Raw genomic sequence first — 7,218 nt, forward strand, 5'->3', positions numbered from 1 at the left:
AATCCTAGATTAATCAATTTATTGGTTATCAGGCAATAACTTTATTGCCAGTTATCAATTATGGGTTATCACTGATAAGTTGTCATTACCAATTTATCAGTGATCACGAGTTTTTTGTTATTGAGCCCAGCTTTGGAAATAACTAGAGATATGAGTATACACAGATAGAAACATGTAACAGAAATAGACAAGAAGAGGTGTTGATGAAAAGGAGTGTACACTATATCAAATGAAGGAAAGCCAAACAATACACAGCAGAAACACAGCACATGACCCAAAAAAATAAGGGTAAAATTTTCAGACATCTTTATGCTTTATCACCACTCATTTCAACAAACTATTGGAAGTTACAAGAAGTTTTAATGGTGTTTTCATGATCGTTGTGATAAACTAACAAGAATTCTACACCACTGATGGAAGAAACACACAAGGGAATTCAGCTATATAATCATCTTTCTGGCCTTTAAAAATAGTCATGTTGAGATAATAGTTTGAAATACTCTCAGAGATAGACAGTTTAGATTTGTGGGGCACCTGGTAGGAGAGAATGGATCAAATAAACACATGTTGTTGGGAAGGGTGGAAGGCTGAAGTGCATAAGGAAGATACAGAATAAAGTACAATCAACTCTCGATTAATGCGAGGGTTACATTCTTGGAGATGATGCGTCATTCAAACATGATTTTTCCAAAGAAAACAATGGTAATAGCAGGAGGTTATGTTCTTGGCCACTGGGAAAGTCTGCCTACTTTGGGGATTTTGTTTCTCAAACCTTAAAAAACTATTATTACATCACTGGGTCACAGAAACCATAAAAACACAAGTTTTCATTTTATTAGCTCTGACGGTACGCAACATGCTCTCCCTCAGTCCCGTCACATGGACAATCACCGAGGTCTTTTCTCCCCTAGCATAGCAATCTAACACTTAGAACTTTTTTTCAATGGTTACAGTTTTCCTTGATTTCTTGGAATCACTTTACAGTGAGGAGGTTGAAGGATGCTTGGATGCCATAGTATAGGACACGGTGAAAATGCAGAGAAACATCCAATTACAGTGCATGCTAGCTCCAGATTGAGTGAGGAGTAAGGACTGTGAGAAGGAATGCTGAGTATCTCTGAACTCAGTGCCAAGGAGTCAAGGTGATCCTAATGGCATGATTGTATATGAATACATAGATGTGATATCCATTATAGCAGGCAACAGAGGAGTGGACACACAAATATTGTGGTGAAAAAAAAAAAAAAAAAAGAAGTGGCTGCCGCCGTCCAGCGACAGACAAAATATTATTTCCTCATCTCCTGTTTTGTTTATTGTGTTCCATGCAAAATTTCATTTTGTTCATCAGAAAACAATCCTTTCTTGGTGGTAAAACAAGGATAATAGAATTGTTGTTTTGTGAACATAAATGTATATATGAAACTAACACCTCAGGAGGTGGTTTTACTGGCAACCTACTAGCAACCTTGTTACCATGGCAACAGTTTCCCCATATGTATTAGTGGATACCATCTTGCAGCTGGAAGTTGCTCTGCTCATTGTTAAGTTTCTTGGATCCCGGACCAGTGTGTTTCTCACCAGAAGCAGTGTGAGTGTGCGTGACATCACCGAGTCAACCCATGTTAAATCAAATAAATCACATTATTTAATCATATTTCCTTAAATATCAATATGCGTTAAATCAAAATTGTGTAATTCAAACCCATATTAATGGAGAGTTGACTGTATAAAATATGGAAAATTAAGAATAAAGTATAAGGCCAGATTATCAAAAGATATTCTATGCATCAGAAAAATGGCTGACTTGCTGAGATTGGCTGTGAACAAAGATATTAAAACAAGATATAGTAAGGCCAGGTACTCACAGGGCAGCGATACAGGCGATGTCTGGAGAGCTCGATGGGACGTCGGAAAGACTCCTTACACTCAAGACACTGGAAGGGCTTGTGGGGGCTGTGGTGCTCCCGAAAATGTGACTGCAATGAACTCTGGAGCTTGTAGGAACACTCACAGAACAGACATGCAAATGGTTTCTCAGATGTGGAGAGTTCTGTGCAAGTGGTGTTCTGCAGCTTAATCCCCATGCGGTACCTGGTCTCTGCCGTGCCAAAGCCGTTATCATAGACCAGGACTGGCATGTGGTAGACCCTAACGTGCATCTTCAGTGCCAGGGCACTCTCGCACCTGATCTGGCAGTACATGCACAGGAAGACCTGCGTGCCACCCTCTTCTCTCAGCATGCCGACCTTCAGCTTCTCATCCGGGGAGAAGAATGCTGGGTCTGTATCATACACGGTGTTTGGTCTGTGTATCTTTGGTGGTGGAAAAGGTAGTGGTGACTGCTTTGAAGTGGCGGCGGTGGTAGTTGGTCTGTGCTGTCCGCCACTGCTGCCACCAGTGCAGGTGTCGTCATCCACGTCTATGTCAGGCTCCACCTCCATGATCATGACACTCTGTCGGTGATGAGGGAGGACAGGACTTGCATTATGTCAGTGTGGTAATGACCAAGGACAAAACGCACACACACACACACACTTAGGAGTGACGATGGACGAAAACAATCAACCAGTAAGCCATATTGATAGAATTTTTAGAGAAACATAATTTGCTAAGGAATATTGGAGTAGCATTTCACTACATGGACTAAGAAATGATGAAGAAATTGATAAGTACTATAATAAGACCCAGATTGGAATATGCAGGAGTAGTGCGGACCCCTCATAAAAAGAAACACACAAGGAAATTGGAGAGGCTACAAAAAATAGCTACAAGAATGGTTCCAGAATTTGAAGGGATGACATATGAGGAGAGACTAAAGGCTATGGATCTACCAACCCTGGAACAAAGAAGGGAGAAAGGAGACCTGATACAAGTTTATAAATTGATCAATGGAATGGACCAAGTGGATAATGAGAAACTGATCCTGAGAGAAGAATATGACATCCGAATCACAAGATCGCATAGTAAAAAGCTGAGAAAAGGAAGATGTCTGAGAGATATTAAAAAATATAGTTTCCCGTAGAGATGTATTGAGACGTGGAACAGTTTAAATGAAAAAGTAGTGTCTGCAATGAGTGTGCATACTTTTAAAGTAAGATTGGATAAGTGTAGATATGGAGACGGGGCCACACGAGCATAAAACCCAGGCCCTGTAAAACTACAACTAGGTAAATACAACTAGGTAAATACACACACACACACACACACACACACGAAATTGATAAGTACTAAAATAAGACCCAGATTGGAATATGCAAGAGTTGTGTGGACCCTCCATAAAAAGAAACATATAAAGAAATTGGAGAGACTACAAAAAATGGCTACAAGAATGGTTCCAGAATTTTAACGGGACATATGAGGAGAGACAAAGCTATGGATCTACCAATCCTGGAACAGAGAAGGGAAAGAGGGGATCTGATACAAGTTTATAAATTCATCAACGGAATGGATCAAATGGATAATGAGAAACTAATCCTGAGAGAAGAATATGACATTAAAAGCACAAGATTGCCCAGTAAGAAACTGAGGAAAGGAAGATGTCTGAGAGATGTAAAAAAATATAGTTTCCTGCAAAGATGTGATGAGACTTGGAACAGTTTGAGTGAGGAAGTGGTGTCAGCAACGAGTGTGCATAGTTTTAAAGAAAAATTGGATAAGTGTAGACGGGGCCACATGAGCATAAAACCCAGGCCCTGTAAAACTACAACTAGGTAAATACAACTAGGTTAATATGCACACACACACACACACACACACACACACACACACACACACACACACACACACACACACACACGAGATACAGAGGATAAGACAAAAAAGTTTCGTGAGTTTTGGGATGAAGGAAAAGAAAAATCTGAACAAATTCATGAGAGAATGTGGAGAGAGAATTGGCCAAAACTATTATCAAACAAGTTCAAGACAGCACTCAAAAACTGGACCAGGAGGTGGGGGAAGTGATCAGGTTGGGAAGATACAGTGAAGGGGGAAGGAGACCAATGAAAGTGAGAATGAGATCCCAAGTGGCGGTTGAGGAAATTATGGCTAGGAAAGAGAAGCTGGCCGATGATATTGAACACCAGGATATATGGATAAAAAGAGATATGAACCGAGAGGGGAGGGGAAAGGAGAAAGTACTAAGAAATTAAGCTTAGGAAAAAAATGAAAAAAGGACAGAGACAGAGAAGAATTTTTACTGGAGGGTTCTGGATATGAGACTAAAGAAGTGGTACCTACAGAAGAAAGAGGAGGTCGTGGAGGAGGCAAGAAATTAAGAGTGACTTATACTAATATAGATCCAGCATGTTGGAGGTTAGGGATTATTTGAAAGCAAAAAAGCCAGATGTAATGTGCATCTCTGAAACAAAACTCACAGAGGAGATCCATGTTAACTTTAAAGAGGAGGGATATAATAGCCGGAGGACAGACAGTAAGGATAAAGAGTAAGAAAGAGTGCTAATAATGGTTCATGATAACATATGTGTGGAGGATGTGCAATATGGAGAGGACAAAGTGGAAGTAATGGAAGTAACAATCAAAACAGAGGAATTGAAGAAGAGAAAAATTATAGTTTCATATGTGCCACCTAAGACAAATACATGGGGAACTGAAGAACATAAAGATATACAAAGAGAGATGATTAAGTGCCTAGATAACATGATAAGAAGAGATGGAAAAATACTTTTAGTTGGAGACTATAACTGTAATAAAGTACATTGGTGAGAGATAGAAGTAATGAATAATGATGGACAGTGGAGTGAGGGAAGTGTTACAGTTGAATATGGTTAATACAATGGATCATTGGATGAAGGAGTCAATAAGGTTCAGGGGTAAAGAGGAACCATTGTTGCTTGACCTAGAAACCATAGCCCCCTCCAATCATACAATACCTTAGTTCAGTGGGAAGAAGTGATTATGTGACTTAAGAGATACAAATACAGGAGGAGGATGGGATAAGTTAGAGATGACTACAAGGAGAGAGATTAAATTATACAAGAGAGGATTTTGAAAAATTAAGGATCTATTTTGCTGATATCGAGTGGAGTAATATTATGTACAGAAAGACAGTACAAGGGAAATATGACATATTCTTACAGAAATGTAATGAAGGAGTAAAAAAACTTTTTCCTCTTTATAGAGTTAAGAAAAAATACATGCTTGATACAATGCTAGATGCATACAAGCTAAAAAGACAAAAGATGAAGCTTGGAAGAAACTCATAAACATAGAATTGACTATAACAGACGGCACTACAAGGATACCAGAAATGAATATATTAAAGTAAAGAGAGAAGAAGAAAGAAACTTTGAGAAAGATGTGGTGAATAAAAGAAAGGACGAGCCCAAACTTTTCTATAAGTTTATAAATAGGAAAATTAAGAATAAGGAAACAAAAGAAAAAAAAAAATTAAAGGAGGAAAGACATACCAAACAGAGAAGGAAATGTGTGAAATAATGAATGAAATCTTCAAAATGGTATTCACTGAAGATGATGATTTCACAGAACCTAATAGGATATTTCATTGACAAGGATTACAGCAAAATAGCAATGCACAAGGAGGATACTGGAAGATTATTGGATAATTTCGACGTCAGAAAAGCAATGGGGCCAGATGGTGTATCAGGCTGAGTGTTAACAGAATGTAAAGAGCAACTACTGGATCCAATTTGGGAAATAATTAAAAGTTCACTAAAAGAAGGGAAAGTTCCACTAGAATGGAAGGGAGCCAACGTAATACTGATATTTAAAGGAGGAAAGGCAACTGAACCACTAAACTACAGACCAGTGTCACTTACAAGTGTTTTGGGGAAGTTGTGTGAAATAATCATCAAAGAGAAATGGGTTAAACAACTAGAAGAGGAACAAGTTATATTGAACAAACAATTTGGGTTCAGGACAGAGCGGTCATGTGAATCAAACTTATTAAGCTTCTACTCAAATTATTGCAGGACTGGAAAACAGAAACAGATGGGTGGACACAGTATATCTGGATATAAAAAAGGCTTTTGATAAAGTCCCTCATGGAAGACTACTTTGGAAATCATACAACATAGGAGGACTGCAAGGAACTTTGCTAGAATGGACAAGAGATTATTTGAAGGATAGGGAGATGAGAACTGTGATCAGAGATACATACTCATCTTGGGGTAAAGTTAACAAGTGGAGTGCCACAAAGGACAGTGTTGGCCTCCACTATGTTTCCGATTTATGTAAACGACATTCACATTGGGGTAAACAGATACTGTATATTAATTTATTTGCTGATGATACAAAGTTGCTAAGGAGGACTGTCTGCTGTTACAGGAAGATATAAACAAGATCTATGAATGGAGTAGGAAGTGGAAATTTGAGTTTAATGCCAAGAAATGTCATTTAATGGAACTAGGAAAGAGCAAAAGATTGGTATGGAAGTATTTGATGGGAGAGAAACAAATAATGAAGACTAAAGAGGAAAAAGATCTGGTAGTGATTATACAGGAAAATCTGAGCCCCAAAACACACATAAGCAAGGTATTTGGATTATCATATAAAATGTTGTCTAATATAAGAACGGCAATTCAATACATGGACAAAGATTTTATGAAAAAAATCATCACAAGCATGATATGTCCATGGCTGGAATATGCAGCAGTGGTGTGGTCTCCAAGCTATAACAAGGATATAAGAAAATTTGAAAGGATACAGAAGATTGCTACAAAGATGGTGCCAGAATTAAAGGACCTAACATATGAAGAACGACTGAAGGAAATGGGACTACCAACCTTACAAGATAGAAGAGAGTCTGGGGACCTAATAACAATCTATAAAATAGTCATTGGCATTGAAAAGATAGACAAGGAAAACCTGGTGCTGGTGACAGAAGATGAAAGGACAAGAGGACATGTATAGAAGATCAGGATGAGGCAGTGTGTGAAGGATGTTGGAAAATAAAATTTTCCACACAGAACGGTAGAAAAGTGGAATGCATTGGATAATGAAGTTGTTACAGCACATAATGTGCAAAACTTTAAGGAAAAATTAGATAAATGGAGACAGGACACTATGAGCCCCACTCAAACTCTGTACAATGCAACTAGATAAATACACACACACACACACACAAAAAAAAAAAAAAAAAAAAAAAAAAAAAAAAAAAGTATGAGGTTGTGAGTTACAAGAGTTATAGAGGAGTGAAGGGTAGTTTGACTGGATTACTAGAGTATTGATAGATTACTGTTA

Source organism: Portunus trituberculatus, chromosome 6 (assembly GCF_017591435.1).
Source record: "Portunus trituberculatus isolate SZX2019 chromosome 6, ASM1759143v1, whole genome shotgun sequence".
Lineage (NCBI taxonomy): Eukaryota > Metazoa > Arthropoda > Malacostraca > Decapoda > Portunidae > Portunus > Portunus trituberculatus.